This window comes from Oryctolagus cuniculus, chromosome 7, assembly GCF_964237555.1.
Source record: "Oryctolagus cuniculus chromosome 7, mOryCun1.1, whole genome shotgun sequence".
NCBI lineage: Eukaryota > Metazoa > Chordata > Mammalia > Lagomorpha > Leporidae > Oryctolagus > Oryctolagus cuniculus.
In genome coordinates, this window is record NC_091438.1 from 112,109,954 (window position 1) to 112,134,719 (window position 24,766).

A 24,766-nucleotide genomic window follows, 5' to 3' on the forward strand; every position below is an offset into this window, starting at 1 on the left:
AGTTTCTACTTTGCTGGTTGCTAGGCGCAGACAATGCCTGGTGCTGCTGCTACATATGTCTAAAATGGTGCCTGCTCTCTGTCAGCTTGTTACAGGATGCCATTTCAGGAAGAGAGAAATATGCTCCCCCCCTTTTTTTCTCCCCTAGTTTGGCAGGTACATTATCCCTCATGGCGTTCCAAGCTGGTTTCCCTCTAGGCTCTTGCAGCTTTTTTGCCGGTGGCTTGGGCTGCTGCAGTCTGGTCTCACCTCACTCTCCAATGCTGGTGCAGAGGCTCTTGCTGCTGGGGTCCTGAGTTGTGCACGTCAACACCCTCCATGTAGTTCCACTATGTACTTTCCAATTCCTCCCCTCTTTTCTCCCTAATTCTTCCCTGAAACTGTACTCTTTCCACTTTTAAAACTGTCTTCTCCTAGACCAGAGCAACAAGCTCCGCCCCTGCTCTGCCATCTTAATCCCTCTGGTTTTCTTCTTTGTAAGAAACTGCCCCCTTTTTTGGAGGGAAAAATGGAAGACTAAAATGAAATTTTCACTAGGCACTAGGCCTTGTGTTCAAGGCTTTTATACATACTTTATTTGATCTTCACAACTTAAAACCTATGTTGTGGGTTGATCCATTATTTGCCATGCTAGCCTCCTGTGTTAGAGTGTTGGTTCACATCCAAGCTGCTCTGCTTCCCATCCAACTTCTTTCTAATGTGTCAAGGAATTTAGTGTAAGTTGGCTCAAATACTTGGGCAGCTGCTACCTGTGCAAGAGAGACTAGGATAGGGTTCTTGGCTCCTTGCTTCTGCCTGGCACAGACCTGACTATAGCAGACATTTGGGGAGGGAACCAGGAAATGGAAGATCACTTTCTCGCTCCCTCTCTCTCTATTATTCTGCCCTTCAACTAACTAATTAAATAAATCTTAAAGGAAAACTCCTTGCCATTTATATGAAAATGTGTTTCAGAAAGCTATAATTGTCCATAATCAACATGACTCATGGGGAGCAGAGCCTTCTGACTGAAAAGTGTTTTTCTTCCCATCATCATGTCTTCCTTTATTTGCCACATGCCTTTATATTGTCTGCATGTCTTGCCCTGCATCTCTGACCATATTTGCTTGTGACTCTGTAAACCAATGACAAAAACAATAGCAAAACATTTCATTGGTATTGCATATATATGTATATATTTTATATTATTTAGTTTCTACAAAACATCTATATTACTATATCTCCATGAGAATCTCATAAGTTATATGTTCCCCATTTCACAGATGGGAAATGTCAATGTCATAAAACTAGAAATGAGCAAGTCTAGTACTAGAACTCCTATTTCCTAACAACTTATTTCCCAAGTAGGATTTTATTTCCTGGTCAACATTAATTTGATTAACACAGGAGGTCATATCCCTCTCTCTGGACTTCTCTAAGTGCAGCTGCCAAGTCAATTCCAACCAACAAAAGTAGCTGAGACTGGATTAATGGTTTTCGAGGGAATATCAAGTTCAATGCAATGAAATTCTGTTAAAGCAATACAGATTTGTGTCCAGGAAAAATCAGAAACTCTTACATTCTCTCTACTAGTTGGCCATGGGGCTGAAGGCCACCTGGATTCATCCTTAAGGTGTTCACCAAGTGAAAAATGACTTCACAAAACATTTGACTCTTAGATTTTTCCAAAATCTGAGCAGGAAGGAGCCACTGTCTTTGGCTAACTGCTCCCAAATATAAACACAGAGGCTCAAGGGTAGGAAATCTTTATTTCTTTAAGCTAGGTATTGAAAATGAGAGAATTCAGGACTATTCCCAGGTGAACTCTTGGAAACTCTTTAGCTTTTTCTTTTGCAGCCCCATTTTAAGGCAGCTTTCTGCTTTGACTTGAGGACAGACTCTGGAGGATAAGAGGGCCTATATCCATCTCCCACTCCACCCCTTGCCCTTGTGTCAGCTTGGGCATCTTGTGGCTTGGTCTTTCAGTGGCAGAAATGAACCCAGGCTGAGAAGCAGAGAAGTTAATAGAAGGTTTTGGACGGCTGACTGAATTGTTGGAAGGCTGCAGAACCGGAACAGGCATGGGTGAACCTTTCACTTTCTGAGCTTGCAGTGGGGCTCAGTGGTGTCAGGATCTGACATCACAACCTCAGACATGGAGAGAAGAGGAGAAGGGGGAGGAAAGGGAGATGATACCAGACGTATCTATTTGTGCCCTAGTAGTCAGATTTAATCTTGTGCCTTGGTTGCAAATGAGCTTGGAGAAGCAAGTTATCTAACATTTCTGCCTCTTTTAGGAGATTCAACTTTAACCTTCAACAAGCTTCATATTGGGTAACCAACATAAATGACTGATGTCCAGGACAATTTGCTGCCACAAGCCTTGGCCTTGACAAGTGCTTGCTTTCCACAGAAACCTCTAGCTACTTTCTTTTTGGGCTCTGAGCCCTTCCCTGTTCATATTCTAACTCCCAGACCCCATTTCACTTGCTACAGTGTTAATGGGTAATTTACAGAATCCTAGCATCTCTGTTGTAGAGGCACCTGAATGGTCATCTAGGTCAGTGTTCTCAACCATGCTCTGGGGAGACACAGATTTCCTCTGCCACCCTATAGGAGTAAAGGACCTTTTCTCCCTTCCCTTCCCATCCCCACCTCCACACACAGCTTGTTTCAATTTGGAGTAGGTCAGCTTTGATCTGTTTTGCATATTGAGCATTTGTTCTTTGGAAGGAATTTTCCAATGCTAAAAGATATTTGGTAGTCACTGTGTAGCCCAAGCTCTTCTACATATGTTGTGGATCTTTGTAATCCTAGTGCATGTCTGAGTGCCTGGCATAAGAGGAACTTAACAAATATGTACGAATGGAAATAAACAAATATTTCATTCATTCACTCATCCACTTATCTATTCACTAGAGAAACATTTGTTCAACTCTTATTGGGTTGTTTACCTATACTTACCTATAACTTCCATTGACTGCCACTATTGGGTTAATCAGTGAATATGACTTAAAAGTGTCTCTTTCCTCCCACACTACACCATTTCTGTGCAACCCATGTATTTTTCCAGGCTGAATCACCCTGAAGTTGAAAGTGAGGTCATGTTACCAGCAACAGACAGTATTATTAGTATTATTTTTGGCTTTAGTGATAATCTACTATCATGTATTTCTCTAGTTTTCTGGCATTATTTCTTTGAGAGGCATTCCCTGCTGTAAACCTGTCTCTTTATTAAAAAACAAAACAGAAGTGATGGGAAGAACATTTTTATGCAAGGGTTGAGGAGCTATAATAGAGTGTGTATCTGAAAGTGCTTTGAACAAAAGAAACTGTTTCTGAAGGGTCAGAGATTGTTATTAAGTAGGGCTACCTGCCAGCCAGCTGGTTATTTGTTAGAAATTTAGGATGCAAGGGAGAAGATACTCACCCAGAATAATTTATCTTGCTGTTAAAAAATACTTAGTGGTCAAATCTCAATGAAATCTTGGTTTTCCCTGTAGGGAAAAGTCACAGCTTGCTGGTAGTGTCTTAGTTTGGTACTAGCATCATTCTGCCTGCTGTTTGAGCTAGATTGTATCCCTTTTCTTCAATCAGCTAACATTTAAGGAATGTTTTTTAAATGTTTCATTTATTCATTGATGCATTCATGCATTCGCCCATGCATTCAATAATTCATTCAGTTTCCCATTAGGATTAACAAATACTTAATAGATAAGGATCCTTGCCATGTGGAATTTACATTCTAGTGGCAGCCACACACAAATAAGAAGAGAGACACAAATGTAGAAAAAATTCAAGTGTCAAATGGTGATACGTTTAAGGAGACAAATAAAAGCTAAGAGAAACAAGGACTGTTAGAGGAGGGTGGAATTTAAGTTTTAACTAATAGACTTACATTGAGAAGATGTGATCACAAAGATGATAGAAATTCTATGAGCTAGGTGTTAGTACTATTTTGTAGATGGAACACATTGGTTCAGAGAGCTGAAGTTATTTGTTGAGGTCACATAGGGAGTTAGAGGATGTGTTGCTGTTTGGACTTAGGCATGAGTGACTTTGAACCGGGCCCTAAAATGCTACACTACACTAATTTTTCACTGGTAAGACATTGTACTGGAATAACCAGGACACATAGAGTCCTTTCTTTGTTACTTTAGCATGCTCTTTCTGGGGGCTATAGAATTTTCACTTCTGCTATCAACAATATTCGAGGAGACTGACATTTTAGTACCCCCTATCCTATTCCCATTGGAGTAAGCATTGTTGGCTACAGAGTTGGTCTAAAAGTTATATCTTTAACATAGGAAAACAATGCAGAAAGTGGAAATCCTGCATACCATTAAAACTTGCCACTGTGGGAGGTATCAATTTTACTTGTGGTAATAAGTTATTTAGATTTTAGGCAATATTCGTGAAGACTTTAGAAAAATAACCCCAAAGAATTCTAAAGATATGAGATGCCAAAGAATTCTAGGATAGGGGGCTGACACAATCTGGCTATTGGTTGGGTGTGAGTATATTGGGGACCAATGAATCCTTGAGGTCGAAGTAAGAGACACACTGTTAATCTTGAAGTGTCCTGAGGGCCAAGACTTCATTATAAAAAAAGCTGAATCTTGCAGTTAATTTACAATCACAAGGGCAGGTGTTGCCTTTTCCTTCTCCTATATCTGTTAGGCTAGGCACTCAATTAGTGTTTTAATCCATGTCCGATGAATAACTGAGTGTATGATGACAAGAAGACTTGAAACTTTATAATAAAAGATGGAGAATGCAAATGGGAATGTACATTTTTTTTCTCCACCATCCCTCATCTACTACTGGTCTTCACTCTTGCTTTCTAACCAAGTTACTTGTGCAAAAGTGCTCTGTCAATTCTACTTTGCAAGGAAACACAGGTTAAGCTAAGGCACCATTGAGTCCCCCTCTCCTACTTATTATCTCATTTTCTGTAATCTATTTATCTATCATCAACAATCAATCATCATCTAGGTGATGTGTATGTTTTCATGTATGAGAAATTGTATCTGAATAGAACTGGTCACCTCGTCGAGAAATTCTATTACAAAAAATTATAACAGTCCCAAATGTACAATTTGGGAAATGCTCAATCAAAATTGCCCCAAACGGTAGAGTTAGAAATGTGCCAGGGGATTCCAATTCAATCCCATCAAGATGGCATGTACCAATGACATCTCACTAGTCAAAGTGATCAATTTTAGTTCACAATTGATCATAATGATAGGATTAAGAGTCAAAGGGATCACATAAACAGGACTAGTGTCTGCTAATACTAACTGATAGAATTAAAAAGGAGAGAACGATCCAACATGGGAAGTGGGATACACAGCAGACTCATAGAAAGGCACTAAACAGCACTCTGGCCTCAGAATCAGCCCTTAAGGCATTTGGATCTGGCTGAAGAGCCCATGACAGTATTTTAGGTATGGAAAGCCAAGACACTCTGGCAAAAACAAACAAACAAACAAAAACAAACCTAAATGAAAGGTCTCTGTGAGTGAGATCCCAGTGAAAAGAATTGGCCATCAAAGACAGAAGTACTTTTCTCTAAAGGAAAGAGAGAACTTCCACTTTGATTATGGCTTGTCTAAATAAGATCAGAGTCGGCGAACTCAAAAGGCTTCCATAGGCTTGGCAACTCATGACAAGAGCCTAGAGTGATTACTGACATAATAAATAAGAGTGTCAATTGTTAAATCAACAACAGGAGTCACTGTGCACTTACTCCCCATGTAGAATCTCTGTCCCTAATGTGTTGTACAATGTGAATTAATGCTATAACTAGTACTCAAACAGTACTTTATACTTTGTGTTTCTGTGTGGGGGCAAACTGTTGAAATCTTTACTTAATGTATGCTAAACTGATCTTCTGTATATAAAGAGAATTGAAAATGAATCTTGATGTAAATGGAATGGGAGAGGGAGTGGGAGATGGGAGGGTTGTGGGTGGGAGGGAAGTTTTTTTGGGGGAAAAGCCACTGTAATCCAAAAGCTGTACTTTGGAAATTTATATTTATTAAATAAAAGTTAAAAAAAATAATAAAAGTGCCTGAGAAGGAATATAATGATTTTACCTATGCATGGGGTACAATATGATGTTTTGATACATGTATAGATTATACAATGTCCAGTCAGGGTGAATATATTCACTCACACAATTAATAGCATTTTTGTCGTTAAAAAATTAAACTCCTATATTTTTAATAGAGAAATATGCATTACATAAATACTTATAATCTCCCTAATGTGCAATGGAAATCCAGAACTTTATACTCCTATCAGAGTATGTATTTATACCCCTTACTAAGCCTGTCTCAATCCATCCCTCTACTCTTTCCTCCCCAGTCTCTAGCAATCAACACTATACTTATAACTTCTATGAGATCACCTTTTTGTAGGTTGCACCTATGAGGGGACTTATGTGGTATTTGTATTTCTGGGTTTGACTTATTTCACTTCACATTATGACCTTCAGTTACATCCATGTGGTTTCTTGTACATAGACTTTGTATGCTACAATGTTGCTGAATTTATTAGTTTCAACCGTTTTTTGGTGGAGTCCTTGCATTTTTCTATATACAAGATCACATTGGCCAGTGCCGCGGCTCACTTGGCTAATCCTCTGCCTGTGGTGCTGACATCCTGGGTTCTAGTCCCAGTCAGGGCGCCGGATTCTGCCCAGGTTGCTCCTCTTCCAGTCCAGCTCTCTGCTGTGGCCTAGGAGTACAGTGGAGGATGGCCCAGGTCTTTGGGCCCTGCACCCACATGGGAGACCAGGAAGAAGCAACAATACTGATACATATATATATTTTTTTTAATTAATTAATTTTCAATCCTTTTGTCATTGTAAGTCTTTTAATGGATAATTCAATCCATTTACACTAAAGGTCATTTTAAAAATGATTTATTTTCTTTATTTGAAAGACAGAGCGATATATAGAGAAACAGAAATAAAGAGAGAGAGAGAGAGAGAGAGAGAGAGAGATATCTTTCATCTGCTAATTTACCACCAAAATGGCCACAGTGCTAGGCTAGGGCTGAGCCAGGCAGAAGTCAGCTGGTGGAACTCCATTTGAATCTCCCACATGGGTGCAAGAGCTAAGACTTCAGATCTCTTCTGATACCTTTTCAGCTGCATTAGCAGGGAGCTGCATCAGAATCAGAGCATTTGGGACTCCAACTGTGCTCTGACATGAAATGCTAATGTACTGCATGACAGCAGTGGCCTTTAAAGTGTAATTATTGATGAATAAAGTAGTCTTACTGTTGTGATTGTGACACTTGCTTTGTGGTTTTGCCGTGTTTGTCTTTTCACTCTCCCTCTGTTACAAACTTCTTTTGTGGTTACCTTGAGGCTTACAAATATTGTTTGGTTATAGTAAACTACTTTGAAATGATAACAACTTTACATCGAGTGTGCCAATAAGAAAAAAAATTAGGGAGAGGAAAGAGAAGAGAAATGCTATAAAAACTATACTTGCACCCTGTTTTCTCCATTCCGAATCTTGGTGTCTCATTTTTATCTTTTTCTATATTGACTATCATTTAATATTGTCATGTAGTTATTATTTATTATGTTTTGCATTCATACTAAATATATGATTGGTTTATTTACCACACTTAAAATATTAGAGAATTCTGAATTTGTATAGTTATTCTTACCAGTGAGTTTTCTAATTTTTGATATTTTCTCCTTTCTTATTTAACATGTTTCTCTCATCTTGAAGAACTCCTTTTAGCATTTCTTATAAAGTAGACGTGATGATAGTAAACATTCAGTTTCTGTTTGTCTGGGAATGTCTTTCTCTTACAGCTGAATGATAGCATTGCTGGGCATATTTCTTGGCTGACAGTTTTTTCTTCCACATTATGAGTCTCATCCCACTTCTTCCTGGGCTGTAAGATTTCCACTGAGAAGTCTGAAGTCAGGTGAACTGGATTCCCCTGATATGTGGTTTGCTTTCTCTTGCTCTTTATTTTTAACTCTAGAGAGTTTGATTATGCTATATGGCATAGACTGGGTTGGGTTGAATTTGCCTTTTCTTTGCCCTTCCTGTAACTGGATAGTTTTATCTTTCTCCAAGTTTGGGAAATCTTTTATTATCTCATTGAATGTCCATGTCCTTTCTGTTCTATTCCTTTGGCATTTTCAAGTGTCCCTTGAATCCCAATGACTTAGACATTGGCCCAAGAAGTGAAGTGTGGAGAGATACCTCCTACTTGAGAGAGGTAGAGCCAACAAAAGCCCAGTGCTAGGTCCACTGTGAGCAAATTGAATAGAACTAAGTCCCCCTGTTTATCCCCTGAGGTCCATACCTAAGCAGTAACATATGGAGCTTCCAGAGCCAAGAGATGTCAACTGTCTATCTCCCAAACACTGGCAGAAAGTCAAACTCCAGGGATATGGAGTGGCCAAGACCTCACATCTCAGAGCTCAGAGCTGGGCTTACTATGCCAAGACCTGATACCTGATGAAGCCTCAAGTCCTCTAGCCCTCTTCCAGTGCTCACAGACAACCTGCAGACTTGCTTAGCATCAGGTGCAGACCTGCACTCCAGGGGATTGACTCATTTTGCTGAGTGTCACTGACAGTCTCTCGTGGGTTTGGCAGACACCCCCAGGACTTTGTGGGGACCTATAATTTTGGGACCCAAGTATGAGGCCAGTCTGGTTGGCCAGAAGATTGCTTTTATCATTTTCCTCCAACTTTGGGCAGACAACAAGGGTCACATGAATGTGTATTGGGGCTAGTAAAACTCCACACTGGGCAGAGCCTAATGGTTTCTGTCCTGAGACAAATGCCTGTGACAGAGTTTCCGGACTTACCCCAGTATCAGGCAGAGACCTATGCCCTGGTGAGACAGACTTGCTTGGTGTGTATCACCATTAGCATTGTGTACAACAGGTGTGCACATTCAAGATTGCATAGGGCCTGGTGACTATGAGACCCAGGGGTGAGCTACATAGGTACTACTTGAGTAACTGAGGGATTGCCTTTCTCTCTCATCTTTTAACTATGGGCAGAGAGCAAGGAATCATAGGATTGTTTTGAGACCCAATGCTAGACTGATAAACACAGCATTTAGCAGATTCTGGTGGTTCTCATCCCCAGGGCAGTGACTACATATAGAACCTCTGGGCCTGCTTTAGGGCTCAGCAGTATTTCATGGTACTGGTTGAGCAGTTTGTTACTCCAGCGATCATAGCCAGTGGCTGGACAGGTGTAGCATCAGGCTGTGAGCCCACCTCATCAGCAGATGCACCACAGTAGGGCAACCTTTGACCCTACCCTAGACTGCAGTGGTCTTGGTGGGCTGAGTGCTCTGGATGTGATCTAGCAGTGTGTCATTCACAAGCATAACACAAGGAGTCTGAGCCTAGGAAGAGATGTGTATGGATGGGCTACAGCAATTCAACAGTAGATTGGTACCAGAAATTGTTTGGGGAATATTGTAAGGCCAAATCAGTAAATACATATTGACAGTGGACCTGGGACGCATTGCAACCCAGGGTGCTGTTGAGTGCTGAAATAGCAGAAATATACCTATGCTCAGAGAAAATAAATACAATACTTAGAACTTCTAGAAGCCACAAGTGATACCAGATTACTTATAACTATAACTAACTAAAACAGATTACTCTAACTATAAACATTCAACATGCAGATGATGTTGCATACTAACAAGCAGATAAAATAAAGTGCCCAAACCAACAATACAGAAATTGAAATTTCCAAATACTTAACTGAAGATTTTTTAAAAATTTATTTATTTAGTTTTTATTTTCCCTCCTGTTGGTGCTCCTACTCTACCTCCTCCTTCCTCTCTAATTCCCTCTCTTAATTTTTACAGTGATCTACTTTCAGTTTACTTTATATTCATAAGATTTGACCCTACACTGAATAAAGGGTTCCTCAAATAGTAAGAAGAAAAAAAAACACTGTTCCTCAATAGTAGAGACAAGGCTGCAAGCAATCATTGAATCTCAAAATGTCAATATCACCCTTACACATTAAATTTTTAGGTAATCTATTAGTTACCACAGATCAGGGAAAACATGGTATTTGTCTTTTTGGGATTGGCTTATTTTTATAAGTATAGGATTTAAAAAAATTTTAAGGTAACTCAATGAAATTCAAGAGAATACAGGGAAACATTTCAACATTCTAACAGAGATTTGAGCAATGTAAGTATACGGAGCCAATCAGAAGTTGTTCAACTGAAAAGTACAATAAGTGAAAGTAAAATATAGAAGCCATAAATCATACAAAAGATCAAAAAGAAGAAAGCACCAGTGAGCTTGAAGACAGGCTATATGAAAATACATAGTTGGAGAATAAAACAGAAAATAATCAAGAGGAATAAAGTAAGCTTATGGGAAATATGGGATAGCAGTATCAAAACAAATATTTGAGTTATTAAGACTCAAGAGGAACTGGAGATTGCCAAAGGGGTAGAAAGTGTATTCAGAGAGATAATGTCAGGAGGCTCCCCCAATGAAGAGAAAGATACTATTATTCAGCTGCAGAGAGATCAAAATGCAACAGGCAAATTCAACCCAACTGAGTCTGCAAGAAGATACATTATAGCCAAGCTTTCCAAGTTTAAAGATAAAGAGAACATTCTCAAAGTTGCAAGAAAAAAGAAGTAAGTAACACATAGAAGGGTCACAGTTGGCCTTATGGTAGCTTTCTCAGTAGTAAGGTTACAGGTCAGGAGGGAGTGGGGTGCAGTTTTTACAGTACTGAAGGCAAAGAAAAATGCCAATCAGGGGCTGGTGCTATGGTGTAGTGGGCTGGGTCTCCTATATGGGTTCCGGTTTGTGTCCTGGATGCTCCTGTTCTGATCTGGCTGTCTGCTAAGGCCTGGGAAAGAAGTGGAGGATGGCTCAAATGCTTGGGCCCCTGCACCCGAGTGGGACACCCGAAGAAGGCTCCTGGCTTTTGATGAGCCCAGCTCCGGCCATTGTGGCCATTTGGGGTGTGAACCAACAGATGAAAGATGTCTCTCTGTCCCTTCTCTCTCTGTTACTCTACCTCTCAAGTAAATAAATAAATCTGTAAAAAAAGTCAGCCAAAAATACTGTATTCTTTAGATATGAGAAAGGCTATTCTTTAGATATGAGAAAGACATTCCCAGACAAACAAAAGCTCAGAGGATTTATTGCTACAAGACTTGTGGTACAAGAAATTCTAAAAGGAGCTCTTCAAGCAGAGAGAAAGAGATGCCATCAAGTAAGACTGAAATGTCAGAATGTTGAAAACTCACTGGTAAGAGTATACAGGCACATTTGGAGTGCTCCAATGTTGCAAACATGATGAATATTGTATCATTTATATCTTTACTTCAATAACAAAAGGGTAATCATTACATTAAAATGTTAAGAGATAGGAATACTGAAAGAGTCAAATGTATATCAGAAATTTAAAAATCTAAGGAGGAATGGAGCATAAATGTACAGTGCTTTATTGGGGTTTCTTATTGCTTTGTTTTTTCTCTCTCTTCCCCTATTTTTATAGTCAACAGTAGGTTGTTATAATTTAAAGATAACTTGTTATAGCCAAAGAGATTTTTGTAAGCCTCATGATAAGCACAAAGAAGAAAACTCTAACAGATGTAAATAGCAAGAAAAGAATCAAAGTATGCCACTAGAGAAAAATGACTTCACCACAAATGAAGATTGTTAGAGAGAGAGAAAGAAACTACAATAAAAATTTGCAACAGCATCAAAATGGCAGCAATAAGAGTTTATCTATTAGTACTTACCTTAAATGTCAATGGACTAAATTCTCCAACTGAAATACATAAATTGACTGAATAGGTTAAAAAATGGGACCCAATTATATGCTACTTAAAAAATCTCTTTGAACCTTTAATGATACACATAGACTGAAAGTGAAAGGATGGAGCAAGATATTCCAGCAAATAAAACCCAGGGGAAAGTAGAGTAGATCTATCTTTGTCAGAGAAAATAGATTTAAATAAAAAGCATTAAAAAGGGACTGAGAAAGTCAATATATAATGATTAAGGCCTCGACTAGCAAAAGGAAATAATTTATAAATATATGCACCCAATATAAGAGCACCCAAATATATAAGGCAAATATTGATAAACAATTGTAAGAAACAGACCAAAACAATAAGAGGAGGAGACTTTAACATACCACTTTTACATGGACAGATCATCTATATGAAAATCAACAAATTGCAGAGTTAAATATTATCCTAAATCGATTGAATCTACCGGACATCTACTGAACTATCCATCCAACACTTGAAGAAAACACAATCTTCTCAAATAGCACCTGGAATATTTTCCAGGGTACGTAGTATTATAATTCACAAATAAATGTTAACCAATTTAAAAGATTAAGAATTATATCGAGTATATTTTCTGACCACAGTGTAATAAGTCTAGAAATCAATAAGAAAAACTTTGGCAACTAAGCAGATACATGGAAATTAAACAATCTACTCCTGAGTACTCATTGGACCAAGGAAGAAATCAAGGAGAAAGTTAAAAAATTTCTAGAAATGAGTGAAAATGGAAACATAATATAACAAAACTTGCAGGATATAGCAAAAGCAGTACCAAGAGGAATATTCTAGCAACTGATGCTGTATCAAAACAAAACAAAACAACACCAAAACCCAAAAATATCTCAAATAGGCAAATTATCACAGATGTTAAAGATGCTAGAAAAACAAGAATGAGTCAAATCTAAAATTGGTAGAAATAAAGAAATAATAAACCTCAGAGCACCAATAAATGACATAGAGTAAAAAAAATACTAACATCAATGAAATGAATAGCTGGATCTTTAAAAAGATTAGCAAAATTGAGCCAGCACTGTGGCTCACTAGGCTAGTCCTCTGCCTGCCACACCAGTACCCCAGGTTCTAGTCCCAGTTGGGGTGCCAGATTCTGTCCTGGTTGCTCCTCTTCCAGTCCAGCTCTCTGCTGTGGCCGGGAAGGCAGTGGAGGATGGCCCAACTGCTTGGGCCCTGCACCCGCATGGGAGACCAGGATAAGTTCCTGGCTCCTGGCTTCAGATTGGCTTCAGATTGGCCATAGCAGCCATTTGGGGGCTGAACCAACAGAAGGAAGATGTTTCTCTCTGTCTCTCTCTCACTGTCTAACTCTGCCTGTCCAAAAAAAAAAAAAAAAGATTAGCAAAATTGATAAACCTTTAACTAAACTAACCAAGGTGAAAATAAAAAGAAAATTCAAATACATTGAATCAGAGATGAAAACAGAGACATTACCAGTGATAACACATCATTGGTTTTCATCCTCCTCCTAACTTTTTCCCAAGATACCTTGATTTTTGTTTTTAAAGCTGTATCAGATTTCCTTAGTATATGTCTATGTATGTATGTACAATGAAAGAATAATTATGAAAATATCTTAAAGAAAGGTTTAAAAAATGGAAAACATATCACCACTACATATGACATTTTTTTGCTTTCCCATTTGCTTGTATGTATTCTGTTATATGATAGCAAGAAAATTAAGAAGCATATATAGTTTTGACAAAATAATACAAAGAATTTTTAGAGAAATGGACTAATTTTTGAACACCTGTGTTTCTAAGACTGAATCATTAGGAAATAGGATATTAAAGTAGTGAGATTGAATTAGCAATGAAAAATCTCCCTTCAAAGAAAATTTCAGGAGCAGATGGCTCCACTGCTGAATTCTGTCAAATTTTAAAGAATATTAGCATCAATCCTTCTTAAATTATATTAAACATAGAAGAAGAGGTAATTCTGTCACAGTCACTCTGAGTACAGCAATACCTTGACAGCAAAGCCAGAAAAAGACAAAATAACATCAAGAAAGCTATTGGTCAATCTCCTTGATGAACGTAGATGCAAAAATTCACAAGATCCAAAAAAATAAAATACTCTACATGAAAATGATTATTCACCATCACCAAGTGGGATTCATCATAGAAATGCAAGTATAGTTCAACATACACAAATCAATAAGTGTGATAAAGAACATCAATGGAATGAAGGACAAACATTATATGAGCTTCTCAATAGATACAGAAAAGGCATTTGATAAAATTTAATCTTCCTTCATAATAAAACTCTGATCAAATTAGGTATAGAAGGAACATAACATAATAAAGGCCACATTTGTTAAGGCAACAGTTAACATATTGCATAAGGAAAAGTGAAGGCTTTCTATGATCTGGAGCATGTCAAGGATGTCCATTTCACCACTTTTATTCAACCTCGTTCAGAAAGTCCTAGCTAGAGCAATTAGGCAAGATAAAGAAATAAAGAACTTCCAAACTGGGAAGGAAGAAATCAAATGGTACTGCTGATGATGTGATCTTTAGATAGAAAAATGCAAAGACTCCACCAAAAATCTGTTAGAAATAATAAAGCAATAATAAATATATAATAAATAATAAAGAAATATCAAAGCAATGGGATACACAAATCAGTAGTGCTGCTATCCAATAATAGGAAATTTTCTGAAAAGAATTCAAGAAAGCAAACCCATTCCCAATAGCTACAAACAAACCAAAAATCCAAAAAGACAAAAACTCCAAACCCAATCCAAATCAAAATAAACAACAACAACAACAACAACAAAAAAACACACCAGATTTGATCTTTACCATGAAAACAATGAAACATTGATGAAAGACTTTAAAGAGAACCAAAGAAATGGAAATTCTTTCCATGTTCAAGGATGGGAAGAAACAATATCATTAAAATGTTTATTTCTCAAAGCAATTCAGATTCAATGCAATTACTTTCAAGATTAAGTGACATTTTTCACAGAAATAGGAAAAAAACTACTAAAATTTGTATAGAACCAGAAAATACCCAAATAGTCAAAGTGATCTTACCCAAAAAGACCAAAGCAGGAGGCATTACACTACCTGAATTTCAAATATATTACAAGGCTACACTAATTAAATCAGCATAGTATCTAATACAAACAGATTCATAGACCAGCAGAAAAGAATTGAGATCATAGAATTATACCCACACATCTTTTTGCCTTTAACAAAAATTATGAAGTATTGTGGAAAAGGATAGTATTTTTTTTTTAGATTTATTTTATTAATTTGAAAGAGTTACAAAAAGAGGTAGAGACAGAAGAGAGGTCTTTCACCCACTGGTTCACTCCCCAGATGGCTACAACTACCGGAGCTGGGCTGATCTGAAATCAGTAGCCAGGAGCTTCCTCTGGGTCTCCCATGTGGGTGCAGGGGTCCAAGAACTTGGGCCATCCTCTACTGCTTTCCCAGGCCATAGCAGAGAGCTGGATCAGAAGAGGAGCAACCGGGACTAGAACCAGCGCCTATATGGTATGCCGGTGCTTCAGGCCAGGGCTTTAACCCACTGTGCCGGCCCCAGGATAATATTTTTAATAAATGGTGCTGAGAAAATTGGATAGCCACATGCAAAAGAATGAAGCTAATTGCCCTATTTCTCACTATGTACAAAAGTCAACTTTTAATGGATTAAAGACCTAAATGTAAGACACGAAAGATTGAAAATATTGAAGAAAACATAGAGATAACATTTTAGGACATTGGCATGTACAAGCACTTTCTAGATCAGATCCCAAGGTACAGGAAATATTGAGGGGGCCAAAGTCCTCCTATCCCCCACAATCACCCTGGGGTCCTCGTTACTGAACCTGTGAATCCGATGCCAGGAGAGGGGACCGAGCCTCAGTCTGATTTTCCAAACCTGGGCTGGTTGTGAGCTCTGGGACTGCAGGCTGCCAAGGACTCCCTACCAGGATGCTTCCAGCTTCAGTCACCCACTTTAATGTCCTACAGAAACCCCCTTCCCTTACCTCACCTTGCTATTCATTGCTGTAATTTATTAACCTCAAAAATGTTGTGTAACAGACTTCACTCAGGTGCAGAGAAGGTCCCTGAGGCTCCCCAAATACACTTGGCAGGGTCCCATGGGGCTAGATGCTGAGGGGAGTCTCTTCCCCACCCATCACTTGCTACCTCCTGATCCTGGGGGACACAGGTTGGGCTCTGGGAAGGGGAGAGGAGGAGAAAGAGGAAAGGGAGGAGGAAGGGGAAGGAGAAAGAGTGGGCTGGGCTTAGCCTTGTTGTATTTCATTGTAACTGGAAGAAGGATTACATCCTGCTCTCCTCACCTTTGCCAGATAGGGCCAGGGATCCTAGGATCACACTCCTGAACTGGCCATAACACAGTCACTCACCACATTGAGATCAAGTTCCTCAAGCATTTGGATAAAATCAGGTCAGAGCTACAGGTACACATCCCTCCAGTATGATAGAAGAGCCATTCACTGATGACTGATCTCTCTATGCCATGATGAGAAAATACTATGTTATGATCTTTTCATTAAAATCTTGATTGAAAACTTAAAAAATTTACAGGAAATAAAAGCAAAAAACAGACAAATGGGATTTTGCAACATCAAAGGATATACTCAACAAGTAAAGAGACAGTCTATAGAATGATAGAAAGTATTTGCAAGCCATATACCTGACAAGGGGTTAATATCTGGAATATATAAAGAACTCAGCATGATATTTTCCAGATTCCTCCATGACCAGATTTCATTTTTTTTTACTGCTGTATAGTATTCTATAGAGTACACATCCCATAATTTCTTTTTCCAGTCTTCCGTTGATGGGCCTTAAGGTTGATTCCATGTCTTAGCTATTGTGAACTGAGCTGCAATAAACATTGAGGTGCAGACGGCTCTTTTATTTGCCAATTTAATTTCCTTTGGGTAAATTCCAAGGAGTTGTATTGTAGGGTTATATTCAGGTTTCTGAGAACTCCTCTTTCAACTAACCTACTACTCCCATGATTACTACACACAGCACATACACATAGACAAAAAAAGCACAAAAATAGTTTATTAAATACACACACACAAAAAAATAGTAAATAATCCAATTAAAAAATGGTTAGTGGGGCCAGTGCTATGCCATAACAGTTAAAGGCACTTTCTGCAGTGCCAGCATCTCATATGGGCACTAGTTTGAGTCCTAGCTGCTCCACTTCCTATCCAGCTCTCTGCTATGGCCTGAGAAAGCAGTGGAAGATGGCCCAAGTCCTTGGGCTCCCGCACTCATGTGCAAAGACCCAGAGGAAGTTCCTCTTTCCTGGCTTCGGATCAGCACAGCCCTGCCATTGCAGCCAACTGGGGAGTGAACCAGGGGATGGAAGATGGACCTCTCTACCTCTCCTCTCTCTGTGTAATTCTGACTTTTGAATAAATAAATAAATCTTTAATATAATGGATAGTAGGGCTGAAGAGACATTTCTCAGGGGAAGACATACACATGGTCAATAGGTACATGAACAGATGTTCAACATCAACATTTATCAGAGAAATGAAAATTAAAATCACAATGAGATCATCTCATTCCAGTAAGCTTGGCTATTATCAAAAAGATAAAAGTTGGGGCCGGCGCCGTGGCTCACTTGGTTAATCCTCTGCCTGTGGCACCGGCATCCCATATGGGCGCTGGGTTCTAGTCCTGGTTGTTCCTCTTCCAGTGCAGCTCTTTGCTGTGGCCCAGGAAGGCAGTGGAGGATGGCCCAGGTGCTTGGGCCCCTGCACTCTCATGGGAGACCAGAAGGAAGCACCTGGCTCCTGGCTTCGGATTGGTGCAGTGCCGGCTGTAGTGGCCTTTAGGGGAGTGAACCAACAGAGGGAAGATCTTTCTGTCTGTCTCTCTCTCTAACTGTCTAACTCTGTCAAAATAAAAAAAATAAAAAATAAACAAAAGTTTACAGGTGTTGCTGAGGATATGGGAAAAAGCAAAGCCTTGCACATTTTTGTTGAGGATGGTACAGTCATCATAGTCAAAAGAAAACTAAAAACATAATTACCATATGATCCTGAAATCCAGTAACTATGTCTACATTCAAGGAAATGAAATCGGTATGTCTAGGGACATTTGCATTTCCATGTTTATTGACTATTCAGAATAGTCAAGAAATGAAAACATGTTAAGTGTCTATTTACCAACGAATGGATGAAGAAAATTTGGTACATATACAGAATATATATATTACTCAAGTATAAAAGGAAATATATTGTCATTTGCAACAACATGGATGGAATTAGAAGCAATTATGTTAAGTGTAGTAAGCCAAGTACAGAAAGGCAAGTATCCCATCATCTCACTCATATTTGGAATCTACAAAAGAGAAGATTTCATAGAAGTGATTTCAGATTTTGTTTTTTTTTTATTTTGTTTCAGGTTTTCTTCACCTTTACTGAGGTAGAGTTGACAAAAATTGTGTTTTTTTGAAACTTTTTATTTAATGAATACAAATTTCATAAGAACAACTTTAGGAATATAGTGGTTCTTCCTTCCCATACCCACCCTCCCACACCCACTCCCATCCCACCTCCTACTGCTTGTCCCATTCTATTCTTCATTAAGATTCATTAAGATTAATTTTCTTTATATACAGAAGACCAACTAAGTAAATATCCTGAGTGAATATACTAAGTAAATATTTCAACAATTTGCACCCACCCCACCCCCAAAATATAAAGAACTGTTTGAGAACAAGTTTTGCAGTTAATTTTCATAGTACAACTCATTAAGGTTAGAGGTCCTGCATGGGGATTAAGTGCACATTGACTCCTGTAGTTAATTTAACAATTAACACTCTTATGTATGACATCAGTGATCACCTGAGGCTCTTGACATGAGCTTCCAGGCTATGGAAGCCTCTTGAGTTTATCTCCATGAGTATTTATACAGGGCCATATGCAAAGTGGAAGTTCTCTCCTCCCTTCAGAGAAAAGTAGATCCTTCTTTGATGGCCCCTTCTTTCCGCTTGAGACTTCACTCACAGAGATCCGCATGTAGGACCTTTTATTTTGCCACAGTGTCTAGGCTTTCCATGTCTGAAATGCTCTCATGGGCTTTTCAGCCAGATCAGAATGCCTTAAGGTCTGATTCTGAAGTCGGAGTGCTGTTTAGGATGTTTGTCATTCTATGAGTCTGCTGTGTACTGCTTCTCATGTTGGAACATTCTCTCCTTTTAAACTCTATCTACTATTATTACCAGATACTTGATCTTATTTATAAATCCCTTTGACACTTAATCCTATTTATGTGATCAATTAAACACATAATATGATCACTTTAACAATAAGATGGCATTATTACCACCCAGCTTAATGGGATTTGGAACCCCATGGGAAGATTTTAGATTTACCCTTGAAAGTAAGTCTGTGGGAATGTATGCAGAGCTATACAGCTCCTCCCTCTCTTAATCCCACTGTTATTTTGTACTGAGATCTATTTTACATTGACTTTATACACATATGATTAATTCTATGTTAAGAGTTCAACCAACAACACTAAGAAGAAAAAAAAAAGTAAAAATGGTAAACAAAAAACTTCCCTGACAGTCAAAACAAGGGCTGTTCAAGTCATTGATTCCCATAGTGTCCATTTCACTTCTACAGTTTTCATGTTTGGTGCTCTGTTAGTTATATCACAGATCAGGGAGAACATATGGTATTTGTCCCATTAAGATTGGCTTATTTCACTAAGTATTATGGTTTCAAGATTCATCCATTTTGTTGAAAATGACCAGGTTTTATTATTTTTACCACTGTGTTGTATTCCTGAGAGTACATATCCTATAATTTATTATCCAGTCTTCAGTTGACATGCATTTAGGTTGATTCCATCTCTTAACTATTGCTAATTGAGCTACAATAAACATGGGGGTGCAGATAACTTTTATCTTTACTGATTTCATTTCCCTTGGGTAAATTCCCAGGAGTGGGATGGCTGGGTCCTATATTAGGATTATATTCAGATTTCTGAGATAATTCCAAACTGTCTTCCATACTGGTTTTACCAGTTTACATTCCCACCAACAGTGGATTAGGGCACCTTTTTCTCCACATCCTTGCCAGCACTTGTTGTTTGTTGATTTTGGTATGAAAGCCATTCTAACTGGGGTGAGGTAAAACTTCATTGTGGTTTTGATTTGCATTTCTCTGACAGCTAGTGATCCTGAATATTTTTTCATGTGTCTGTTGGCCATTTGGATTTCCTCTTTTGAAAAATGTCTGTTTAAGTCCTTTGCCGATTTCATCACTGGGTTGTTTGTTTTGTTGTTGTGGAGTTTCTTGATCTCTTTATATATTCTGGTTAGTAATCCTTTATCAGTTGCACGGTTTGCAGATAAGTTCTCCCATCTGTTGGTTGCCTCTTAAGTTTCCTGACTGTTTCTTTTGCAGTACAGAAGCTTCTCAATTTGAAGTAATCCCAATTGTTAATTTTGGCTTTGATTGCCTGTGCCTCTGGAGTCTTTTCCAGGAATTCTATGCCTGTACCAAAGTCTTGCAGGGTTTCCCCAATGCTCTCTAATAGTTTGATGGTATCAAGTCAAAGATTTAGATCTTTAATCCATGTTCCATTGATTTTTCTGTAAGGTGTAATGTAAGGGACTTGCTTCATACTTCCATATGTGGAAATCCAACTTTCCCAGAACCATTTGTTGAAGAGGCTGTCCTTGCTCCATGGATTGTTTATAGCTCCTTTGTCACATATAAGTTAGTTATAGATGCTTGGATTGATTTCTGGTGTCTCTGTTCTGTTCCATTGGTCTACAAGTCAGTTTTTGTGCCAGTACCAGGCTGTTTTGGTTGTACCTGCACTGTAGTATGTCTTGAAATCTGGTATTGTGATGCCTCTAGCTTCGTTTTTGTTGTATAAGTTTCCTTTGAATAAGAGAGGGAGGAGATGCACAGTTTAGCACATGATCAAACGGACTTGCCCCAAACCGTAGAGTTAGAAATGTGTCAGGGGATTCCAATTCAATCCCATCAAGATGGCATGTACCAATGACATCTCACTAGTCAAAGTGATCAATTTTAGTTCACAACTGATCATAATGATAGGATTAAGAGTCAAAGGGATCACATAAACAAGACTAGTGTCTGCTAATAATAACTGAAAGAATTAAAAAGGAGAGAATGATCCAACATGGGAAGCGGGATACACAACAAAATCATAGAATGGCAGATGTCCTAAACAGCACTCTGGCCTCAGAATCAGCCCTTAAGGCATTTGGATCTGGCTAAAAAGCCCATGAGAGTATTTTAGGCATGGAAAGCCAAGACACTCTGGCAAAAAGAGAGAGACCTAAATGAGAGATCTCTGTGAGTGAGATCCCAGTGGAAAGAACAGGCCATCAAAGGCAGAGGTACCTTTCTCTGAAGGGAGGAGAGAACTTCCACTTTGACTATGGCCTTGTCTAAATAAGATTGGAGTTGGCAAACTCAAGAGGCTTCCATAGCCTTGGCAACTCATAACAAGAGCCTAGAGTGATTACTGACATAATAAATAAGAGTGTCAATTGTTAAATCAACAACAGGAGTCACTGTGCACTTACTCCCCATGTAGAATCTCTGTCCCTAATGTGTTGTACAATGTGAATTAATGCTATAACTAGTACTCAAACAGTACTTTATACTTTGTGTTTCTGTGTGGGTGCAAACTGTTGAAATCTTTACTTAACATATACTAAATTGATCTTCTGTATATAAAGATAATTGAAAATGAATTTTGAAGTGAATGGAATGGGAGAGGGAGTGGGAGATGGGAGGGTTGGGGGTGGGAGGGAAGTTATGCGGGGAAAGCCACTGTAATCCAAAAGCTGTACTTTGGAAATTTATATTTATTAAATAAAAGTTTTTTAAAAAGATTCCTTTAGCTATTTGAGGACTCCTGTTTCCAAATGAATTTAAGCATCATTTTTTGTAGATCTGAGTAGAATGTCTTTGGTATTTTCATTGTTATTGCTTTGAACCTGCAAATTGCTTTCAGAAGAATAGAATTTTGATGATATTGATTCTTTCAATCCATGAACATGGAAGTTTTTCCAATTTTTTGTGTCTTCTTCTATTTCTTTCATTAATATTTTGTAATTCCCATCATAGTGATCTTTAACATCCTTGCTTAAATTTGTTTCAAGGAATTTGATTTTTTTGTAGCTATTATGAATGGGATTGATATTAGAAGCTCTTTCTCAGCCATGGTATTGTCTGTGTATACAAAAGCTGTTGATTTTTGTGTATTGATTTTATATCCTGCTGTTTACCAAACTCTTTTATGAGTTCCAATTGCCTCTTGGTGGAGTATTTTGGATCCCCTATATATATATATATTAATATATATATTATATATATAATGATGTCATTATATATATATAATCATGTCATCTACAAATAGGGATAATTTGACTTCCTCTTTCCTGATTGGAATCCCTTTGATTTTTTCTTGCCTAATAGCTCTGGCTAAAACTTCCATGACTATATTGAATAGCAATGGTGAGAGTGGGCTTCCTTGTCTGGTACCAGTTCTCAGTGGGAATGCTTCCAACTTTTCCCCATTCAATATGGTGCTTGTTGTGGGTTTGTCATAAATTGCCTTGATTGTATTGAGGAATGTTCCTTCTAAACCCAATTTACTTAGAGTTTTCATCATGAATGGGTTTTGTATTTTGCAAATGCTTTCTCTGCATCTATTGAGGTAATCATATAGTTTTTCTTTCCAATTTGTTAATGTGATATATCACGTTGATTGATTTGTGAATATTGAGCCATTCCTGCATACCAGGTATAAATTCCACTTTCTCTGGATGAATGGTCTTTCTGTTTTTATTTTTTAAAAAATTTTCTTTGACAGGCAGAGTTAGACAGTGAGAGGGAGAGATACAGAGAGAAAGGTCTTCCTTTTTCCCTTGGTTCACCCCGCAAGTGGCCGCTACAGCTAGCGTGTTGCAGCTGGCGCACAGTGCCGATCTGAAGCCAGGAGACAGGTGCTTCCTCCTGGTCTCCCATGTGGGTGCAGGAACCAGGGACCTGGGCCATCCTCCACTGCACTCCTGGGCCACAGCAGAGAGCCGGACTGGAAGAGGAGCAACTGGGACAGAATCCGGTGCTCCAACCGGGACTAGAACCCGGAGTGCTGGTGCCGCAGGTAGAGGATTAGCCTAGTGAGCTGCAGCGCTGTCCAAGGATGAATGGTCTTTCTGATTTGTTGTTGGGTTCAATTGGCCTGATTTTTTTTGAGTATTTTTGCATCTATGTTGATAAGGGAAATTGGTCTGTAGTTCTCTTTCTCTGTTATGTCTGCTCCAGTTTTAGGGCCTAGGTGATTCTAGTTTCATAGAAAGATTTTGAGAGGAATCCTTCTTTTTCAATTGTTTTGATTAACTTGAAAAGAATTGGAGTTAGTTCTTCTTTAAAAGTCAGGTAGAATTCAGCTTTGAAGCCATCCAGTCCCGAGCTTTTCTTTCTTGGGAGGGTCTTTTTTTTTTTTTTTTTTTTGATTATATATCTTTTAAAATTTATTTTATCTTTTTTAACTTTTATTTAATGAATATAAATTTCCAAAGTACAGCTTATGGATTACAATGGCTTCCCCCCCATAATGTCCCTCCCACCCGCAACCCTCCCCTTTCCCACTCCCTCTCCCCTTCCATTCACATCAAGATTCATTTTCGATTCTCTTTATATACAGAAGATCAGTTTAGCATACATTAAGTAAAGATTTCAACAGTTTGCTGTCTTGGGAGGGTCTTTATGACTGATTAAATTTCTCTCTTGGTTATGGGTCTGTTTAGGTTTTCTATGTCTTTGTAGCCCAATTTATGTAGGATTTATGTGTCTAGCAATCTTTCCATTTCTTCTAGTTTTCCGAGTTTGTTTGCGTATGGATCCTTGTAGTAATTTGTGGTGGTTCTTTTTATTTCTGTGCTGTCTGTTACATTTCCTTTTTCCTCTATAATTTGCTTGATTTGAGTTTTCTCTCCCATTTTTGATTAGTTGGGCCAGTGGTGTGTCAATTTTGTTTTTTTTTTTTTAAATGATTCTTCATTTTGCTGACCTTTTGTATTTTTTGTTTCAATTTTGTTGATTTCTTCTCTAATTTCTATTATTTCTTTTCTCCTACTACTTTTGGGTTTGGTTTGCTGTTGTTTTTCTAGATCTTTGAGATGCATAGATGGTTCATTTATTTGGTGCTTGTCAAATTTCTTGATGTAGTTACCATTTGCTATAAACTGTTCTTTTAACACTGCTTTTGCTGACTCCCATAAATTTTGTTATGTGTAATATCATCTTCATTTTTTTTTCAGAAGCTTTCTGATTTCTCTTTTGATTTCTGCTATGACCCACTGTTCATTCTGGAGTGTGTTGTTCAGTCTCCGTTTGTTTGTGTATATTCTGGATATTCCTGAGTTGCTGATTTCCAGCTTCATTGATTGTGGTCCAAGAAGTTGCATGGTATGATTTAGATTTTTTTAGAATTTGTTGAGACTTGCTTTATGGCCCATCACGTGTGTTGTGGTGAAAATCTTTTTCTGGTCATGTCTATTGGGAGTTCTTTTTACTTCCTGTCTTGGATGTCTCTTTCTCCAGATTGGAGAAGTTTTCTGTTTTTATTTCATTAAAAAGGCCTTCTAGTTCTTTCTCTGTTTCCATGCCTTCTGGAATTACTAGGATTTTTATGTTGGGTCGTTTGATAGAATCTTATAGATCTCCAACTGTGATTTTTAGTTTTCTAATTTTTTCTGCTTATATTTGGTCTGACTGTAATATTTTTAGAAATTTATCTTCTAGTTCTGATATTCTTTCTTCTGTCTCACCTATTCTGTTGTTAAGGCTTTCTACTGCATTATTTATTTGATCTACTGAATTCTTCATTTCTAGTATTTCAATCTTACTTCTCCTTAATGTCTCA